At 44.5% G+C, this 22,408-nt stretch overlaps 2 protein-coding genes across 2 annotated transcripts in view; one reads left to right on the top strand and one right to left on the bottom strand.

Moving 5' to 3' along the window:
* IL13RA1 (interleukin 13 receptor subunit alpha 1) overlaps positions 1–11,247 on the top strand; it is a 439,968-nt gene extending 428,721 nt beyond the window's left edge. Inside the window, exon 11 of the mRNA XM_081896993.1 lies at positions 11,238–11,247. The gene's annotated coding sequence lies outside the window, so the exon portion shown is untranslated. The remainder of the gene's footprint in view (positions 1–11,237) is intronic.
* Positions 1–22,408, bottom strand: part of HS6ST2 (heparan sulfate 6-O-sulfotransferase 2) — a 139,696-nt gene that overhangs the window by 95,205 nt on the left and 22,083 nt on the right. The gene's annotated exons all lie outside the window — the stretch shown is intronic.

Here is a 22,408-nt window from a genome sequence, read left to right on the forward strand (position 1 = left end):
GACCGCGCCTGGGACCTTCTGCCACAAAGCTGCAGTCTGATTCCGTGGTCCCACTGCACAACGGAGCCCATGCTTCACACTCAGAAGGTTGCAGATCCAACCTCCAGACTCATCTCTTCATACACCTTCATCCAAAAGTCTCCTCCTTCCAATTAATTTGTTTTGAGATATTATACGTTTACATTTATTTTCTCCGCCTTTCCTCCTGTTTTATTTGTTGTGCAGAAGTTCACCAAGAGAGCAAATGCAGCTGACAACGTCTTAGGGTAAGGAAGAGGGGGAGGGGTGAAAATCAATAAGAAATCAACTTTGATTAATGCTGTTTGACAATTTTTTCACATTAATCACATTTCCGTGCTCTGGAGCATGCAAAGTGGAAAAATCTATACTCATAAAAACTGTAATTGGGAACATTCTTTCTACTTACACAGAGGCAAGGGTGGGGTGGGGTGGGGGGAGGATTCGCTGAGCTGTGAAATCACCCAGAGAACAAAAAGCAGAGTCCTTTTCTCTAGACTTCTGAAGCGTAATGGAGACTCAGAAGGAGACGCATCAAGACAGTCTCAGCCCCAGAGGAGATGACCACTTCTAAACAATGCTTTCCCTCTCCCTCCCTCTTTTTAAAATATAACTTTTATTGCATTTTAAATCAACAAGAGCACACATCTAAAAATGTGTGCTAATATTAACATAAAATACCAAAATAATAAATTAAGATTTTAAAAAAGCAATATCATGCACATATAATATTCACTGCCAGAGCAATTTAAAAAATCAGTAACAAAAATGGTGAAACCAAGCCTTGATATAAGCAGAAAATAAACTTTGATTTTTCAGGGGATGGACGGACAGAAAGTGATATAATTATCCCTTATTTTCACAGGGAGAAGGAGAGCGAAGCTGATGATCACACCCAACAACAATTCAAGATTTTATTCTCACTGTATTAACCACAACCACTTGAAAGCTGAGAGAGGTGAATGATTATGTTCCTAATTGCTAACATAAACAACAAAACAGTGCCAGATAGAAATAAATTTGTCCTTTCCTTTTTGGCTTCTTGAAATCCACAGTTTGAAAGATAACTTTTCTAAGAGGGCTATTTCCAACACCTTAACACAGCAATAAATCAGTTCTACCCTGGCCAGATCTCTCCAAAACAGGTTATTGTTGCCCACAACGCTGTCAGGTTCATAACTAGCTCCTTGCACTGCTTTTCCAAACACTGCTAGTCAAAACACTAAGCCTCACCTAATTCAGTTTTGAATCCAAGCACGACTTAAAAATAGGCACCCAAGGATAACGCTGGTATACAAATAAACTACCAGGCACCACTCTGTCTTCTGCCATGATAAAGCTGTCCTGACAACACCACAGGCAAAATGTATCTTAATTAACTTTTACAGCACTGATTCCTGTACTAGGAGTCAAGCGGTTAGTTTGCCACAGAGGGAGAGCTCCAACACTCCCAAAGATAAGAAAAGCAGCTTGGCCAAATATTCATTAGCCTGACACAACCTCTGTCAATTACATCAATTATATCAATTACATCAGTGCCAACCATCACATTGCCATGATATTGGTGGGTGAAAAGAGTTGTAATCTACATCTGGAGGGCACCAGGTTGACAAAGATTAGACTAATATTTGTAGGAAACAGTTGTATAAACAAGAGCACGAGAAAAGGCTGCTAGATCAGGCTACTGGCCCACCAGTCTCCTGTTCTCACACTGGCCAACCAGATGCACTCTCCCCTCCTGAGGCTTCCAGCAACTGGCATTCAAAAGCATTGCTGTCCCAGAGCATGAGACTCGACATTTCAGGGCTGTGGGCTGGAGCCCCACATCGGGCGAAAGATTCCTGCATTGCAGGGGGTGGGATTCTACAGTACAATTCTATGATTCAAGCAATGGAGGTGGCTAATATGCACAGCTTGCAGACTTAACATATAGAATAAGAGAACAAGAAGAACATACCTTTAAAGAAGATTGGAAAATGTTTATTGAATATATGGGAAACAATTGTGAGCTGAGAACACTGGCAGCATTAAGATAAATTCAACAGTGCAAACAAGTTTTGATAGATGCAATAATAGAATAATGAATGGTATAGTTTTTGTAAAATATGCAGGGATGTATGTTATGCAAAATGAAGCATGGAAAGAGAAGGGAAGTCATTCATATCCTAAGGATGTAAAATGAGTATTTTAAATTGTAAAACAGAAAACTTAATAAAATTATATACAACATGGCTAGCAGCCACTGATAACCTTCTTCATAAATTTGTCTAATCCTCTTTTAAAGCCATCCAAGTTGGTGGCCCTCACTGCCTCCAACAGGAGCAATTTCCATATTTTATGTGCTGTACAAGCAACTTTCTTTTATCTGTCCTGAATCCTCCAACATTCAGCTTCATTGTCACCAAGTTCTAGAACTGTGCATATCTTGCATCACTGCATATTTCCCACCACCCACTGACTACAGAAGAACACAGAGACACAGAAAACCTGCTCTATACTGAGACGGACCATCTTGCTCAGTATTGTCTGCACAAACTGGCACCAGCTTCCCAGGGTTTCAGGAGATGCTGCAGACGCACCTGGGGCCCCGTGCATGTAGAGCAGATGTTCCACTGCTGAGCTACAGCACCTTTCCCTCAATCCGCACTCAAACGCGAAACTTCAAGGTACCAAGGAGCAAGTGTTGGCAGTCTTCACAGTACATGGCAAAACAATTCTGGCTCTTAATGTGGCAACTAGTTAGCTCCATGGCTCTATAGACCAAACACTAACTCTCTAAATATAATTCAAAAAGAAAGACATACAGCAACAGAAGCCTACCCATCACTCACTCCACCCTGCAGGACTCCTATATGAGTTTTGAGCAATGCTGTCAGAAACAGGGAAACCACCAGAGAGAAGGGCAGCAAAGAATCTTCACTCTGACCTAATTGTGGATTATTCTCCACAATCTCTCAATAGCTAATAGAAACAAGAAAGAATCCTGCTATTCCCCCTTACAGATGTTTCTACCTTGAGATACTGATTTATTTCAGGAAGTAAACTCCACAGACAGGCACACTTTCTAGCATGGCTAATCTAATGTTTTCATATATCTCTGACCACCACTAGAATTTAATTCCAGGTTGTATTGTCAAATCAATACCTTTTCATGTAGCAGACTTGCGCCAGGATTGGTTGGGTGCACTTGTTATCTTTTCAGGCCCTCTGGGGTTTCACCTGGCTGGTTTCCTGGAAACAAAAGCCTCTCGCTTTGAAGAGGCAGGATTCTCAATCAAAACTGGGAGCCAATCAGCATTCAGCTGTAAGTGGAAATTTGGGCAACAAACTGGGGTGATATAAGCCTATGTTCAAAGCATATGGCTTCCTTACTACACAGAATTATATGCTGGGGGAAGCTGCCCAGATGTTGTTGGACTCCAGCTCCCATGTCCCAGCCAATATGGCCTATGGTCAGGGATGATGGGAGTTGTAGTGCAATAATGTTTGGAGGGTGTGATCTGAATAAATGCATTCCTATCCTCATTTCACCCCAGCTGTATTCATGGCTTCTTGCTTTGCCATGGTATTGATACCCAGGGGGGCTGGGTCTTCCTGCCCAAGCTGCTCCCCAACAGGTGAAGCCGCAGGAACCTCACCTTTAACCCTCCTTCTTTTGCTCAGTCTCACCATAAGCCTTTCCACTTAAAGATACACCTTGTGACATCTTGATGCATCCTTTGCAGCCATATTGTGCGTATTCACTGAGCCTACTTGCAGTAAAAGATTTACTGCTTAATTAATAACTTCACCATGAGCAATTAAAGGTGTGTTGGAAAGGAGATAATACATTTTATTCTGCATGAAAGCATTCGTTTTTCTTCAGCGAACAGCTGAACGCATACAGTAATTAAACAAATGTTCAGTTTGGTGCAACCACGTAAATTCACGCACAACTGAAGTATTATTCCTCATCTTCACGTTAAATAAAGAAAGAAATGTTTCCATAAATTCCTCACAATAATCAAATTCTCTGTGCGAAGTACGAGATTCTATGTGGAATAGAATTGCAAAGAGGTCCAAAAGGATATCTCCTAAACTGGGTGAATAGGTAATAAAATGACAAATGTGATTCAATATAAATTATTATTATTATTATTATTATTATTATTATTATTATTATTATTATTATTATATTTGCATCCTAGGACAAAAAAGTAAATCTTAATTTCACATACATGCTCACATGGGTCTGAGCATGTAGTGGCTGACCAGAAACAAGGCCCCAGGGTTCTGGTGGACAGATTTTGTTGAATATGTGTGGCAGCTGCAAAAAATGCTAATCAAATATTGCAGTACGACTTTTTGGTTCCTGAAATTCATTCTGATTGTGCAGATAAAAAATCAGGGCTAGAATTCTACAGGATGTGTTTCTAGTGCAGTGTCTCCCAACCTTTGGTCTCTAGCTGTTTTTGGACTACACTTCCCATCATCCCTAACCACTGGTCTTGCTCACTAAGTATGATGGGAGTTGTAGTCCAAAAACAGCTGGAGACCCAAGGTTGGGAAACACTGTTCTAGTGTGTGAAAACAAGCAAGATTCAAGGATCCCTAATTCACCCTCAGACACAGGCCGCAAGTGGCTGACAGCCTGGTGCAAAAGGCACCTGGTGAATTTTGAGCGCTGTGGCTGAGCATCATCTCTACATTCAGAAAGTCCCGGGGTCAATCCCCAACAGCATGTCCAGGTGGGGCTGGAGATGTCCCCAACCTGAAACCCCGAAAAGCCACTGCTGGTCAGCATAGACTGAACCAGGTGGACGCAAATGGTTTGACTCCGTATAAGGCAGTTCCCTAGGCTCATACGATGGGCAGCCACACACCATCATGACCTGGTATGCTCTCTCTGCACCAATGGCTTTTTTAAAAAAACAATATTTATTAAACCATTTTAACAAAACAAATTATCAATCAATATAATCAATTACATTTCCTCCCCCTTTTTGTTCCCTCTCATCCCTCCCTCTCCCACCCACCAATGACTTCCCTCAGCTCCCCTCTCTGGTTTGTTTACATATTTTAATCTCTGAATACTGTAAAATTGCACATATCATTACCTTATCTATCATATATTCTACTAATAAATTTGTGGATGTTTATTCAAAATCTGCCAAGGAGTCCAGATCATTTTATTGTCTTTTTAAATACTTTGTAAAAAAAAAAAGCAAAAAAAAAAAAAGCAGAGACATCACCTTGCCAACAAAGGTCCGCATAGTTAAAGCCATGGTTTTCCCAGTAATGATGTATGGAAGTGAGAGCTGGACCATCAAGAAGGCTGATCGCCAAAGAATTGATGCTTTTGAATTATGGTGCTGGAGGAGACTCTGGAGAGTCCCATGGACTGCAAGAAGATCAAACGCATCCATTATTAAGGAAATTAGCCCTGAGTGCTCGCTGGAAGGACAGATCATGAAGCTGAGGCTCCAATACTTTGTCCACCTCATGAGAAGAGAAGACTCCCTGGAAAAGACCCTGATGTTGGGAAAGATGGAGGGCACAAGGAGAAGGGGACGACAGAGGACGAGATGGTGGGACAGTGTTCTCGAAGCTACAAACATGAGTCTGACCAAACTGCGGGAGGCAGTGGAAGACAGGAGTGCCTGGCGTGCTCTGGTCCAGGGGGTCACGAAGAGTCAGACACGACTAAACGACTAAACAACAACAACAAAAAGTTCCCATTCTTCCTTGAATTCACAATTGTCCTTCTCACATAATTTATATGTCAAGTTGGCCATCTCCGCATAACTCATCAATTTTTCTTGCCATTGTTCTTTCATTGGGATTTCCTCATTCTTCCATCCTTGTGCTAACAAGACTCTTGCTGCTATTGTAGCGTACATAAATAAATTATTTGTTTTTCTTGGCAGGTCTCGTCCTAAGATCCCTAACAAAAATGCTTCTGGTTGTTTTTTTTACAAATGTCATTTTAAACATTTTTTTTCAATTCATTATATATCATCTCCCAAAATTTTTTTACTTTTCTACATTCCCACCATATACAACACAAAGTACCTTCTTTTTCTTTACATCTCTTTCACTTACGTTTTTTTACTTTCTACTCTGCCAAAGTATCAATCTGTCAAAGTCTGTCCAACTGTCCATTTGTATCCTACAGTTACCCAAAGGACAATTTGATGCAACTGTAACCAATATGTGTCCAAGAGAAAGAATCTCTTAAAAGTAAAGATGCTAAAAAGTCTCCATTAGCTGCAATCACTGTACTCTGCTCTCATTCACGAAAAGTCCCCTTGCAGAGCCTGTCCACAGAAATCGGAAGCTGACTTCTTTTTTGGTTTCCATTTTGCCAAATCAAGTAATTTAATTCTGATTTCTTATTTTAAGCTTTATTTGGTTTTTACCTCTGATGGGAAAATCCGCTGCTTATGGTGACGGCATGTGGCTTCGGCTGCAGGGTGCGGTGGAGCCAAGAGCGAACTCAAGCCTCTTTCCCAGGCACAAAACTGACAGTTGGGGAGTCGGGATTGTGGTGAGTTTCAACCCTCCGCTGGACTCCTGGAGCCCCCACTCTTCCACGGAAGCCTGAACCATGACGTCTCTTAGTCAGGATGACACGGAGCACACCACCATTTCCTCCGCAGCAGACCGGAAGTCTCTGCACAAATGCCTTAATTTGCCGATGCAAAATCTCGGAAAAGGCCCCCTTTCCTTCGCCACACAGTAGGCAAGGCCAAACAGACGGTACTAACAGTCAGGGCCAGGTTTAGGTTTTATGAGTCCCTAAGCTCCTGAAGGAACACAGGTGGCGCTGTGGGTTAAAGCCTCAGCGCCTAGGACTTGCTGATTGAAAGGTCGGCGGTTCGAATCCCTGCGGTGGGGTGCGCTCCTGCTGCTCGGTCCCAGCGCCTGCCAACCTAGCAGTTCGAAAGCACCTCCGGGTGCAAGTAGATAAATAGGGACCGCTTACCAGCGGGAAGGTAAACGGCGTTTCCGTGTGCAGCTCTGGCTCGCCAGAGCAGCGATGTCACACTGGCCACGTGACCCGGAAGTGTCTCCGGACAGCGCTGGCCCCTGGCCTCTTAAGTGAGATGGGCGCACAACCCCAGAGTCTGTCAAGACTGGCCCGTACGGGCAGGGGTACCTTTACTTTACCTTTAAGCTCCTGAAGGTAATGGAGCCCTTTATATGTCCAGCTGTCCTTTGTCATCAACAAATTGTTGCTGTTTTTTATGTTGAATATATGCTATATGGCAATTGATGGACCTAATAGGTATCTAAAGCCATTTGCACATAACAAAATATGTTGAACTGTAATTGTTGAATTGAAATACAGTTAAGAGGAAGTATATTAATAGTGAAATGGGGGGGGGGCAAGAGAGTAGGCCTCTAAGCTATAGCTTGTTTAGCTTATATGTAAATCCGGCACTGCTAACGGTGCTGCCTCACAGCAAGTGCAGAGTGAAGGCTGTGCCAAGTCCAGTTCCATCCATGCCTTAATCAAAGCTGAATGAGGAGAAGAGGCTAGTTTACCCTCTGGCACAGGCTGCTTCCAGAATTCAATGGGGTGGGAAACCATGGGGAACTCAGCCCCCCCCCCACAATGCAGGCAAGGTGAAGGGTGCTGGAGTGCTGGAGGCAAGCTTTCCAGCAGCTTGTACTGAAACCTGATAGCAAAGCCCAGGGGAGGAAGATGGGGCGAGCATCAGAAGTGCCCTGCTGGATGAGGCCAATGGCCCATCTAGTTCAGTATCCCGTGGCTTAGCAGTGGCTTAGCAGTTGCCCCAGTGGGAAGAAGGCTGGAAGCAGGACCCAAGCACAAGAGCACTTTTCCTCCTGTGGCTTCCAGCAGCTGGTATTCAGAAGAATCGCTGCCTCTTGCCTCTTAGACAAGAGTGCAGCCATTGGGGCTAGCAGCCATTGGTGTCTGTGCAAGACACAGAGATTAATAGAAAGAGCAATGATTTAGCAACAGCCGATGCTTTCCTGGGTGCTAATTTATTTAGTGAACAAAACAGAAGTCATCCAAGTTCCCACAAAAAAAACAAATGCCTTGGGTGGGCATCGTAGCTCAATAGTTCAACAAATGCTTTGAAAGCCACCAGCTTCAATCTCCAATGATATCGCCAGGTAGGTCTGGCAAAGCCCTCCATCTGAAAACCTTGGGAAGCCCCCTGCAAGGCAGTCCAGACAATGCCAAGCCCTTCAGACAGCCAACTTTGGGTGACCTGCTTTGCATGCAGAAGGTCCCAGGTTCATTCCCCAATGGCATCTCCAGGTACAGCTGGAAAGGTCCCCTGCCTGAAGCCCTGGAAAGCAGCTGCCAGTGAGTGTGGACAATACTGAGCTAGATGGAGCCATGGTCAGAAGCGGCATAGGTCAGTTTCCTATATTCTGACAATGGGGCACGTGCTTGAAAGAGCGAGGCAGAGAAAGCCCACGTTCTCCAAGAGGTTCTTATCAGTAGCATTCTTTGATGTCCCTAAGAATGAATTTAATACATGATGTTAATCTGAGCGGGCATCCAGTTACTGACACAAGTGTCCCGTCCCTTGCCTCTCCCTGCCAAAAAACATTCGAAGCATCTTCATTGCTCAATCAGATTGAACACTTCCCCAGGCTTTGGCACGCATGCCTGAACTGGTTCTGTGCCGCAGGACACAAGTGCGCATCAGTGTCTGCAGTGATGAGTGCATGAGGTGAAGCAACAGAGTTTTCATCTAGCTTAAAAAAACAAAGCACAATGAGTTCATTATCTCAGAGCTTAGAGGCAGCATCGCTTCTGACATGGGTTAGTAAGCTGTGACAGCTGTGGAACAATAAGTACAGGCAGACCTGGGTGGCATATACAGGACAACGCTGGCATTGCAGAATCCTTCAAGTCAGCTATCTCTTTAAATCCAGTACAACCACATCTTAGGAGGGTTCAGAACCAAGGGTTCTGGGTATACACGGAAATCGCATATACCCAAACCCTCGGAGCTGCCCCCGTGGCTACTGGGGGCGGGGGAGGAAGAGAGCGCACCCCCCATGCTCCCAGAACCTGTGTACTGAGTGGGCTTTACCCTCCAATCATGGCAGAGAGCCCAAAAGTTCTTCTCGCACCGGTTTACTCAAGAGGACCTGGCATGAAAAGAGTTTTTAAGTTCTCTGTCTTGCTTGGATTTAACTTGCACAATATTAACAAGCTGCCTTCAGCCACACATGGTTGAAACTGCGCCAGTTAAATGTGAGTAAGATGCACATTTTGGAGAGGGCAAGGGGAGAGAGAGAGAGCCTCCAAGAACGAAGAGCACAAACTCACACCGTGGGTCATATGCAAACCATGCATTTACAGCACTATGGCACCACTTTAACTGTCATGCCCAAAGAATCCTGGGAGCTGGAGCTCCGGGTGCTGAGAGTGGGTAGGAGACCTCCTATTCCTCATGCAGAACTAGAACTCCCAGAGTGGTTTAACAATCAACCCCCCTTCCCAGGCAACTCTGGGAATTGATGCTTGGGCATTAAGACACAGGTTCAAGTCAGAAAAGGGAAAGCCAGAAAGGCTCACCTAGAGAAAGACAGTTTACATTCCTGTCCCTCTGCATGATAAAATGTTTATTTTCTAGAATGGATAGAAAGGAACCCAAGCAAACCCCCCCCCCCAATTTCTGGCACAGCCAAGCCTCAAAGAATGATTAGCAACTAGATACCAAGATAAACAAATTTGTTGTGATATCTTCACTTCTCCTCCCACTCTTGTTATTGAAGGCTTGCAAATAAAACATTGTAAACCAGCAGAAATTGGCAAGAAATTATGAAGACTGTTTGGGGGTTTTTTTAGTTCCATATTTGCTCCATGTTTCCTCTAAATACTGGCAATTCTTTGGAGTATGTTCCTTGCAGCAATTCTTTAAGTGTGAAAATATTTTGGGTCTGCCATCCCATGCCCACAACCTAATGTTTCGGATCTTGGCCAGCTACAAATACTTCCAAGTCAGGGCTTCAAATCACTACATTCCTAAGCAGCCTCATTTCTACATCAGAGAAGGTTAGCACCATCAAGACATTCCACTCCCAACTAATTTCAGAAAAGCAATTAAGAGCAGAGCTTCCACTCAGCATGTAAACGAGTGCCATATATCCAGAAATTCTCTTCAGCACAGCCAAGATCCTTTTAAAGACAAATAAGCTCCATTGAGAAAAGTTCCTTTCCAGAATAGAACTGTTTTGCTATGAAAGATAAGGAAAAAACTTGGGGTGGGGGATAATGGAAATAAGCTGAACTCTGCCTAACAGAGCAGTCCTATACACGTCTGCTGAGAAATAAGAACCAATTATAAACGCCCCACCTAAATGTGGATAGGAAGGACTGTGACTCACCAAGAACTGTGGAGTTGGTGAGGGTCATCTAGTCATCCCAAGGGTCATCTAGTCATCCCAAGGGTCATCTAGTCATCCCAAGGGTCATCTAGTCCAACCCCCTGCAATGTAGGAATCTTTTGCTCAACGTGGGACTCCAACCCATGACCCTGAAATTAAGGGTTTCATGCTCTATCAACTGAGCTATCATGCTGAAGGTCCTGGGTTCAATCCCCAATGGCATCTCCCGGCAACATTGGGAAATACTTCCGGCCTGAAACCCTGGACAGCCTCTGCCAGCCAGTGCAGACATTACTGAGCTAGACAGACCAGTGGCCTGACTCAGTATATGGCAGCTTCCTATGCCTATAATAGAAATAAGGGGTGATCAAAAGACACTGAACAGGAAGCAATAAAACAGGCTGAACCCGCAAATGGAAAGTTTCTAATTAAAACAAGAAAGACTCTAGTGGCACATGAAAGTCTAATGGGTTTAATAAGTTTCCGTGGGCTCCAAGTTCTCTTTGTTAAATGCATGAATTGAAATCTTAGCTGGTGGACCCATAGATGAAAAGGTGTTGTGGTGGGAGTTAAATGGCAGTGAGGAGCAAAATGTACACTCAGTGATGATAATCAGACATTTTACAGCAGCAAATTGTCATGAAAAGCCAGGATGATTGCATTTATGCCTAAGGGTAAGGAAGACTGTTTCTTGCAAAAGTCACAGAGAGCACAAATATCCAGCCATAACTTAACTAGCTTACAAAATTTATTATTTATTTGTTTAAACGTATATGTACACTGCTATCCATTAAAAAAAATCAAAGAAATTTGAAACAAATATCCATACATATAATAATAACCATGCAAATCAAAAAATTTAAACCAGAGATAAACTCACTGTTATAGAAATATGCTTTTTTAATTGCCCACATAAGCTTGGCAACATGAAAAACTTGTCAGCAGATGTTTAAAGGAGAAAAGAAAAGGCAGCTACTGATATCCACGGGTAGGAGCATCGCACTGGGCCAGGCCAGTCACAAGAAAGGTCCCCAGAGTCGGTGGAACCAAGGGAGAGGAGCTCCCAAAATGCTCAAGTTCTTTTTGCTGTCAATTCAAGTCTCACTGATGCCAGAAAATCTGCGCAATCCATTTTTTTGCCAATGGGTCCACTAGGGGTGTTAATTCTATTACATGCAGTAATGAGCATGTCTACTCCCCCCCCCCCCGGCTCCTTGGAGAAAAAGGAGGGGTCTAAATGCAATAAATAAATAAAAGAAATGCTCTGAGCAAATCTTCAACTCTTTCTTTCTTTCTATCCAGCAGGTCAGGTAGCAATTGAAGTTTGTATCTCCAAAAAGCAACTCAGTTAAAGGACAAACCATCTTCTTAACCCTACAGGTTTCTGAATTCACAAGCAACTGCTTACTGGTCTGCACAATGAGGTTGCTGCAAAAGCCATGCATCCCATTATGCCATCAGGTTCAGCTCATTAACATTTTCTGACACACTCAAAACAACCACTTAATTATTTATGGTATCATCAAAACAGTAATTTTAGCCTGTTGATGTTAATGAGAAAAACAAGGTATGCTCTTTCATTATTGCTGACCTTAAACGCTCTCTCTCTCTCTCTCTCACGCGCGCTCTCTCTCTCTCAAGTCAAGTCAAGTCAAACTACGGTTTAGCCCAGCAGGAATAAAAGCTGCAGAGAAGCAGAGAGGCCTCAGTCTGCTCTCTGGATGCTTACATACTCTCACAGGTGTGCAAAGCCATGGTTTGGCTTAGAGTTACATGCAAACTGAGTCGATCACTCACTAAAATTAGTGGCATAAAATTATTGTTTTGACAGGCCCCAACAATGAAGAACAGATTAGTAAATCATGTACTGGAGATGCATCGGCCCTCTTGCCTCAACCTCACTCCAGATGACAGCTGACTGGTGATTCATTCTTTCCCCCTTTCTGGCCTGCTTGCATTCTACATACAGCTGCGGGGGGGGGGGACCCCACATAATTAAATAAAAATGCCAAGTTTGATGTTACTTCAGAAAAAAAGGGGAGGGGAATTAAAATCCACAGGAAAAGAAACATCTGCCCAGCAAGTGCTCCTCCACTTGCTGCCAGCTGTTTCCCCCCATGTCAGGAACTGCATTCACACAGAGAACGTCCCCCCCCCCGACCCACAGAGACAGCTCAGGGAAGCAAGACAAATGTGCCACAAAAACCCTAAAAGGGAAAATATGAAGGAAATGAAACTGTCGTTGGAGCATAGCAAGGATTCCCTCCCAAAAGCCGGACATAATAACATGGCGAGAACCTGCTGCATCAGGTGGCTCATCCAGCCCAGCATCTTCTTCTCACGGTGGTTAACCAGATGGGAAACCCACAAGCAGCACCTGAGCACAACAGCAACACTTTGCCCTCCTGTGGCCTCCAGCAACCAGAAGCACTTACTGCCTGCAGCCGATGGGGAAGAGCACAGCTGCCATGGCTAGCAGACACAGATGGCCTCTATGAATTTGTGTATTCTGGTGGCCGGACTGCTAACAGGGGAACCTAGCTGACAACCTGTGATGCTATTGTTTTTTGTTTTTTAAAAAATATTTTTTATCTGTGATCCTATTGTTAAAACATCTACACTTAGCCAGGTTCATGATCCTCATATTTCTGTAATTTAAAAAACTTTTTTTTAAAAAATTGTTATATATAGGCACTATTGTAAACTGTTTTGATTTTTTTATGATGCAGAGGTAAATATAAATGAACAGATAATGCCCCCCCCACTTTAAAGCCTTCCAATTTGATGGCCATCTTTTAGGAGCAACTCCCATCGCTTAGCTGTACTCCCTCCACCCCCAGTTATTTAGCTTTTTCTAGACTGAAAAGCCCTGAAAGCTGCAACCTTTCCTGGAAAAATGGCACGTTCCATCGGATGCTGTGCCTGCCTTTTGAAGGTGTTAGAAATACAATCGGAGTCAATGTTACCTGCGTGAGTACAGAATGCCAGAGGCAGCTGACCCATTTCCCCCCTGTCAGATAAGAGCAGGTGGCGAGGGCCCTACCTACCTAGCCCAGGTAATTTATTTAACAAGGTCTCTGGAAAAGCAGCTGTGTTGAAGACCTTTATAAAGGTGATCATGAGCCAACGGCATGTCTCATGAAACACTCAGGTGAAGATGGAACAGCAGTAGCAGGTGAAAGGAGCTTGGAATTCAGTAGCATAGTTTGACAGGCTTAAGAGATTTTTGGGAAGGTCCACAGGATCTCATGGCTGGGCAGCTGATGGGCAGCTGCTCAACATGAACCAGGAACCAGAGACATGAGTCAGGAGGTCAAAGCCAAGGGGGAGCCTAGCAGCCAGAACTGAGGACCCATCAGGCAAACCACTTATAGCCGACTTGAGCGGAGGTCCGAAGTCAAAACATATTTATTGCATTTCTATCCCACCTTTTCCTCTAAGGAGCTCAAGTTCTCCCCCTCCCCATTTAATCCCCACAAGAACCCTTTTCAAAGATGAAGAATGTCATAAAAGTGCACTTATAAACCTCACCAATGTCTGCATTGCGAGACACCCGCTGCATGCCTCATTGATGGACTGCTCCACAAACCAATAAAATAATCGGGGGGGGGGGGGAGATCAATTATTACTAATCACTTGGTTTTCAAAATGAGCATACAGCAACTTATAATTGTCCGGTTGGCACTGAGCATACCTAGAGCTCAGTGATTCCCTTTTCACCTCTACCTCCCAGAATCTGCTTTTTTGTGGTTCCAGATTTAGCCATGCAGGAGAAAAATCAGACGTGGACAGACATGGGACAGAGGGATGGGATGGAGGGAGAGAGAGAGAAAAACCCTCCTGAAAATTAATGCTACAAGTTGCCTGTTTGGAAACCAGCCAGAAGCTGGGGGAGTCTAGGATGCACATTATTCACTTCACCTAAACACAGCTCACTGTCCTGCGAGAAGGGAGCGGAGGCTGCTTTTGTTTTACAGCTCTCTTGCCATGCTCAGATTTCTCCAGCCACTTTTAGTCTTCTCTGATGGATCACTCTCTTAGCATGATGGTGCTCAGGCAGCACACAGATTTCATACAGCCTATAGCTCCACCTCACCAACAATCCATATGTGCTTCTCTTGGACCCCTATCTACATTCATTCCCCTTCTTTTGTAAATTCTCTCTCGGTTATCTTTCCCGCCCTCTTTCCACCCATCATATCATCAGAGGCCTGGCGTGCACGATCTTCCAAACCCAGTCATTGGCAAGGCTGCTGTGATGTCATAGAAGGGCCAGGCAGAGGATATAAGACCAGAGTGCTTGGGTGTCCAAGTTGTGGGAGTCATTATTAGAATGTTTTGGGTGGCTAGTAAAAGGGAAGGGGGTTTTGTTTTTTAAAAAAAGCAGCATAACCTGTTATGGGGGGGGGATAGAGATTCAGCAAAGCTTTCCCCACTAGCTCCAGTATCAATCTGGGCACACTTTGAAGTGTGTAGAACAAACCTTGAATTCCAATGCCTCCTTTTGATCTTGTTAACAAGGCAAATGGACAGGAAGCGGCAAAATGTGTGTGTGGGGGGGGGGGGGAGAGAACCAACAGTTCAAATAGTTTAACCAAATGGGCTGAGCTATTAAAATGTGTGTGCTGCAGATTTATTTTCCTTGATGCAACAGCAGCAACAACAAAAGATTAAAATGGAGCCACTCAATAACTCTGCCACCTGAGTGCCGTATTCCTTGCCGAGGTAGATCTAAATGGTGGCTTGCCCCATAGGGACTTCAAGGGCCTGCCCATGAGGCAGACTGAGGCACCTACCTCCAAGGGGCACCTCTGCAGGCACACCCCCGCCACAGGAGCGAAAACGCTGTGAAATCGCACAGAGGCCTCCCCATGACTCTGCAGGGAGGGTTCTCATGAAATTTTACTGGAAGCCACAGTCGTGTGACCCCAAGGCCTTGGTGGGGGCAGTGAGGGAGGACACACAGGGAAGGCAGCACTTTCCCCCTTTGCCTCAGGTGGCGAAACGGCATTGGCCACCCCACCTAAATTTATCACCAAAGTGTCCACAGTATTGGTATATCCTTTCACTTTAAAAACTCCTCCATAATAGGGGCATCCTCTTCCTGGAAATCATGCAGTTGATGTGGATCCCTTGCAAGCCACTGAAGTGTATCTTATGGACAGTATTTGTTACGAAAATTCAGGTGGCATGCTGGAGCAATCAGCAGGGACAGTGCAGGAGGCAGGCTAGCCACGCTTTCGTTTCGAACAGTTATAAATGCTCTGCATGGATTTATTGGGGAGTTTGGGCTTCAATCTGGCTCTATGCCCCACGAAAAAGAACGGCACTTAATGGAACACCACCCACTCTTTCACTGTTTACAATTCCAGCCCACAAAAAACCATGCACATATATACCAGTAACTCAGGATTAACACTTCATGCACCTCATGAAGTGCACCATGGTCCACAAAGCGTGATCATGCCGTAATAAATGTGTTGCTCTTTACGGTGCCTGAAACTCTTTGTTGCTTCTGCTGTAGCAGAACACAGTTGCAGCTCTGGAAAACATAGTTTGATATATTTCATCTTGCCAACAGAATTAATGAAGAACATCAGAATTATGCAAGTTTTATTTTGCCAGCAAAAGGGGGCTTCCCTTCAACATGGGGGCTTCTCCTCCTCTTGTCTGCTGGTTTTTTGGGCTACATAGCTATTTTGATGGTGGGCTGAAAGTTTAGCCATCTGTGGCTGTTGCTTACTAGTTACTGCTGCCATTGGTGTTATGATGGATACTCTGTTGCAACTGTTCTCTGCTTTTGCACTTTAAATGTTGTAAACCAGCTAAAGGGGGTGTTGTGCCATGGGGCAGCCTAAAGATCTAATATAAATAAATACATAAACTGGGGGGGATAGCCCTGGAACACATAAAAATAAAGCTTAAAATCTTCCTTTCGAAACTTTCTTATCCTTAATTCTAAAAATGCTGGATCACTAGATGGATGTACGTATAGGCAAACGGATATGGGGGGGGCGGGGGGCTGAAGGCAGAAAATCAATGCAAGAAGATTGAATTACAGTACGTGTAATATTCCTCCCATTTTTCTTCTCTTTCTCTTTCTCTTTCTCTCTCTCTCTTTAAAGGAAGGAAATCAATTTGCTGTTCTCTTGTCAAAGAAGTGCCAGTAAATTATTACAAGGGGAAGGTTACCATCTGGAAGACATGAAATGAGGCTGAGTAGTGCAAGGGGTGGATTCTAAAAAACAATAGAGAGCACAGATCCTTTTAAGAGGTTTCTTCATATTAAAAAAACCCCACCCAAAACTCTGGTATCTAACTGGAGTGAGGCGAGTGAATTAAGCAAAACTCTGAGGAGATATTACAGGAGGCACACCAACCATTCACAATGTCTTCATGGGAAATCTAACTGCAATTATGCCTACAGCAAACGGAAGTCACCTATTAACAAGACAGTTGCATGGGAAAAGAAACTCAGCTACCCTTTCCATAAAAGGAATGGGGGAAAGCCCAGGCTCATATTTAAAGACAATTATCTCCTTTTTATCATTTAAGCAACCAAGGCTCTCACAACACAAGTACCACGGAAGTGTGGTACAGTGGTGCCCCGCAAGACGAATGCCTCGCAAGACGAAAAACCCGCAAGACGAAAGGGTTTTTCGGTTTTTGCGACGCTTCGCTAGACGATTTTCCCTATGGGCTTGCATCGCAAGACGAAAGCCCATAGGGAAATCTCGGGGACCTTTTTTTAAATGCTGGCGGCGGGGAGCAAAGCCTTTCCCCCCCCTCCGGACTTCAGAAGAGGTCCAGGAAGGCCGGCGGGGGCGAAAGGCTCCCCACCGCCAGCATTTTAAAAGCGGTCCGGGATAGCAGGGAAGCGCTTCCCGCTATCCCGGACGGCTTTTGAAGGCAGGCGGGGGGAGCAAAGACATTTGCCCCCCGCCCGCCTTGGGAAGAGGTCCTGGACTTCTTCTTCTTCTTCTTCTGAAGCCTTCGCTGCCGCCCGCCAGCATTTTAAAAGCCCCCTGGACTGTCCCGGGAAGGCAGGCGGGGGGGAAGCAAAGACTTTCGCCCCTGCCCGCCTTCAGAAGAGGTCGGGGGACAGACTGTCCCCAGACCTGGTCTGAAGGCGGTTCGGTTTCCATAGGAACGCATTAATTGATTTTTAATGCATTCCTATGGGAAACCGTGCTTCGCAAGACGAAAAACTCGCAAGACGAAAAGACTTGCGGAACGAATTAATTTCGTCTTGCGAGGCACCACTGTATTATACTATATACTATACTATACCATGGGACGCAGGTGGCGCTGTGGGTTAAAGCCTCAGCGCCTAGGACTTGCCGATCGAAAGGTCGGCGGTTCGAATCCCTGCGGCGGGGTGCGCTCCCGCTGCTCGGTCCCAGCGCCTGCCAACCTAGCAGTTCGAAAGCACCTCCGGGTGCAAGTAGATAAATAGGGACCGCTTACCAGCAGGAAGGTAAACGGCGTTTCCGTGTGCGGCTCTGGCTCGCCAGAGCAGCGATGTCACACTGGCCATGTGACCCGGAAGTGTCTCCGGACAGCGCTGGCCCCTGGCCTCTTAAGTGAGATGGGCGCACAACCCCAGAGTCTGTCAAGACTGGCCCGTACGGGCAGGGGTACCTTTACCTTTACCTTTATACTATACCATATACTATACACCCTTGTGCAAATTAATTGAAAGAATGTAGTTTATTGTAACGGATATGACCTTTGCTATTTTTAAGCAGCATTTGAACACGGTTTGGCATGGAGTCTACTAGTTTCGAACAGTCACTGTTGGTTTTCGGATCCCTGTACCACACTTGAATCTGCGCCTGAATGAGTTTCTCCATAGTCATACAGTCCACAGCACAGAGGCAACTTTTGCATATAGCCCACAAATTCTCAATGGGATTGATGTTCGGGGAATTCCTGGCCAATCAAGTACCTGTATTTGCTGCTCTGTCATGAATTTCTTCACCACTTTCGATGTGGTGCTAGGTCCTGCTGCAATATCCCAGTACTTTCAGGACACCTCTTTACCAGCTCTGGAATAACTCTCTTTTGTAGAACCTCAATATATTATGGTGAGGGCATCATTCCTTCTATTGGCTGCAGGCTCCGACACCATAACGATCAACTGACTTTTTGTGTTTGTTTTCAGTACAGGATTATGTGTAAGATAGAAAATATGCTTTGTTTCAATTAATTTGCACAAGGGTGTAAACAGAGACGCATGCAAGTTTCAAGGTTAACAAAAAACCCTTCAGTTGAGTAAAGGTAGGTCCAGTCATGGACGACTCTGGGTTTGCGGCGCTCATCTCGCTGTATAGGCCGAGGGAGCTGGCGTTTGTCCGCAGACAGCTTCCGGGTCATGTGGCCAGCATGACTAAGCCGCTTCTGGTGAACCAGAGCAGCACATGGAAACACCGTTTACCTTCCTGCCGGAGCGGTACTGTCCCATTAAACTTTAATTAGTTTAATGCTAAGTAAATGTCCAGTGCGCTTCCATCGTCACAAGTCCCATTATAGCAGAGCATTTCGCACAGCGGCCAAAGAAGGGCAGGAGAGGCAGTATCCCTTCAAAGAGGAATCTTGGAGCAAGCGGTTTGGAACTCAAACAAAAGGTTTATTTACAAAAGAAAGAAAACAAACCCTGGTGACGAACCACACATATCAGCAAACACGCCCAAAAGGGGGAAAGGGAACAAGCACACAGGAGACTGACTATTTATACAAACTCAGATTCCTGGAAGCCTAATGACCTCCAGCTGCTCAGTGATTAGAGCGTCTTGCTACTTTTTAAGCCTTTGGTAGCAACAGGTACCTATTTATCTACTTGCACTTTGACGTGCTTTCAAACTGCTAGGTTGGCAGGAGCTGGGACCGAGCAACGGAAGCTCGCCTTGTCGCGGGGATTCGAACCGCCGACCTTCTGATCGGCAAGCCCAAGGCTCTGTGGTTTAGACCACAGCGCCACACGCATCCCTCTTGAGTTGAGTAGATTGAAGCAAATACTGGTTCATGCACAACCCCCATAACTTAGCTAAGCCAATGCAACTCCGGCCTGTAATTCCTAACAAAATGAATTCTACCATAAATTGGAGTATTCTTTTCAGCTCAAGGAATTTGTTGAGCTTCTATTCCTGGCAGAATAATAACAACACATTGCAAAGTATCTAAGTGGTTTGCAATAAACAATAGATATACAAATACAATAAAATATAAGTACAGATACAAATTATAAGCACAAACTTTGTGTTGAGATAAAATGTAGTCTCACACTTAGCCGTAGTTTGTTAAACAAACCATGGGTTAACTACAAGTTGTCCTACAGACAGCTGAACAAGTCATGCCTTGTTTCTGCAAAGGTTGCTTTCCTTTCCAGCTGTTCTCACCTCATGCCTTTGTAGCTTGGAGAGTGGGGAGGGCAAATGATCCTTAAGGAGTGGTGCTAGGTCCATATGTAGAGACCAAGCCATAGTTAAAGCAAACCAAAACTTTGGCTTCAGATCATGATTTGCTGGCAGTAAACAAACCATAGTAAAGTGCAGGATATGCCAAGGTTTAATAAACCATTGTTTAATAAACATGATGTGCTAATCAGGACAATAGGACCCTCGATTCCCCAGTGACAAGTTTAGTTACTGTCCCAGCAACCAGGTCAACCAGTTTATCACCTTTAATCCCAGTATTCCCAGGAATTCAACCAAAAACGAATCACGATTAAGTCCATAGACTGAAGAGCCTCCAACTTAAAGAAAGTTATGGGAAGAAATCTAATAGTGGGAGTGGACTAAGGCTGGAAACAGTCAGGGACGAGGGCAGAAAAGAAATGTCTTTGGGGAAAGGGTCTTGGAAGATGCTGGAATGACCATTTATTTAGATGGAGTAACTCCCCTATGAAGAAAGGCTGGAGTGTTCAGGACTTCTTGGTTTACAGGAAAGGTAAGAGGTGACATGGCATGCAGAAAGCAGATAGAGAAATCTTTTCCTCCCCCTCTCTCTCTCCGCACTAGAACTTGTGGGTATCCAATGAAGCTGATGGCTGGAGTATTCAGAACAGATGAAAGAACAGACTTCTTCACCCAGCACAGTTATGCTCTTATTATACATGCCTTGTAGATCCCTATCAGACTTCTAGCAACTTGCCATCCTGAGATTTAAGGTTCGCCACACAGGTAAATGCTCCAGAACACTCACACTCCCTTGACTATGATAGATTTCATTTCAGAGAGTGCTCAGAGCTTCCAAGGGCGCAGGAGATAGTTTATTAAACTGACAAGGTCTGAAGACATCTCCCTTGCTCAGATGCTCAAGAGGCAGTTGAGCTGTGATGCCAAAGACTCGTCTATTTGCTTCTGTTCTTTTGGCAGCAGACTTGCCAAAAACCATTTGTGTTTTCTGCATCATTCATGCATAAAGAGCTATACTCTTTAAAAAAAATAAAAAATAACAATCTATTTGCTATTAACAAAAGCTGCTGATGCACACATCTCCTCTCACACGGTGGGTAGGAAAGAACATTGTGCTGGAAGAGACATCCCATGGGCTCCGTAAGACAACCTGCGCAGCTCTCTCACATGTTTAGAGAACATGACACACAAAGGCAAGGTTGAAAGAACAGAGCATGCTTAGAAGCAATACAGTGGTACCTCGGGTTAAGTACTTAATTCGTTCCAGAGGTCCATACTTAACCTGAAACTGTTCTTAACCTGAAGCACCACTTTAGCTAATGGGGCCTCCTGCTGTTGCCGCACCGCCAGAGCACAATTTCTGTTCTCATCCTGAAGCAATGTTCTTAACCTGAAGCAATATTTATGGGTTAACGGAGTCTGTAACCTGAAGCGTATGTAACCCGAGGTACCACTGTACTGGTGTAAAGGGGTTTGCGATACGGCTTTTGTTGAAAAGTTGACAAGTTAAATGAAAATAGCTAGGGGGCCTAAATACTGGGTAATTTTTGTGTGGTTTTTACTGTGCGTAGCAGACCCTGGAATAAAGTTTCATTTATGTTTTAAGTTATGTTTATAATATTATTTATGTTTCACATTATGTTCCTTGTATGTTACTATAGATGAAATTAATAAAAATATTTATTTTGGGGGTTGAGGGGGAGAAAGCAAAGAGATATGGAGACACTGCAGAGGGCAGTTCGCAGCTTCAGAAGAAGACCTGACTTAAAATGAACTGGGGAGGGATAAATAATGGTGAGGGATAGAAACTTGGTGCCTGCTCATATTTACCAGTTTTTAGATGGCAACCCCTGCCCCAGACATTGTAGTACAGATTGTCCCAGCTGACTCATTGTTCCTTGACTATGCTCAGCTTAGACAGACGCCTTGTTCTGTTGATAATTACAGCCTATTACAGATTGAAGACATTGATGGAAGAACAGTAATACATCATGGGGCAGGGGGCCAGCCACACCCACACCTCCCAGCTAATGCATCAAACACAAAATAGTATCACAGCAAAGATAGGGAGATTAGAATTTAACCTCTAAATAGGAAAGGATTTCGCTTTTCTGGAAGGTGTCACTCTGGCAAAAGCGCACAGTTGATGCACGCATTCACATACACCATGCACAGGGTTTCAGGTGTGCCAGATGCATCCCAAAGTCTTTTCAGAACTTCCACGCCAGCCTGTGCCCTTGGCTTGCCAGCTGCCTGCCCTTCCTGCCAATCCTGAAGGCATGAGAACCGCAGCTCCAGATCCTGTTGTATTCCTCCTGGACACTTGCCAAGAGAAATGAGCATATGGTAGCTTTGCAGTCATCCATCATCAGGACAGATCACAGCTCCCAAAGAAAGCTGCTTCTCCCAGAGCTAGCACTCAGGCTTAAATCTTTTAAGAAGTGCTGGCGTATGTCCTACACAAAACCTGCACCATTTGGGGCTGGAAAAATATTTCAAATTCCTAGGGGCCTGTGTCCATTTTTGAGGTGCTAGAGCACAGCTTTGTTTTCTGAGTTCTTTCCCCAGTAAAACGCTGAATGAATTCTTCAAGTTCCATTGCATGAGCATCACAT

The sequence above is a fragment of the Podarcis melisellensis genome, assembly GCF_964234715.1.
Source record: "Podarcis melisellensis genome assembly, chromosome: Z".
Classification (NCBI taxonomy): Eukaryota; Metazoa; Chordata; class Lepidosauria; order Squamata; family Lacertidae; genus Podarcis; species Podarcis melisellensis.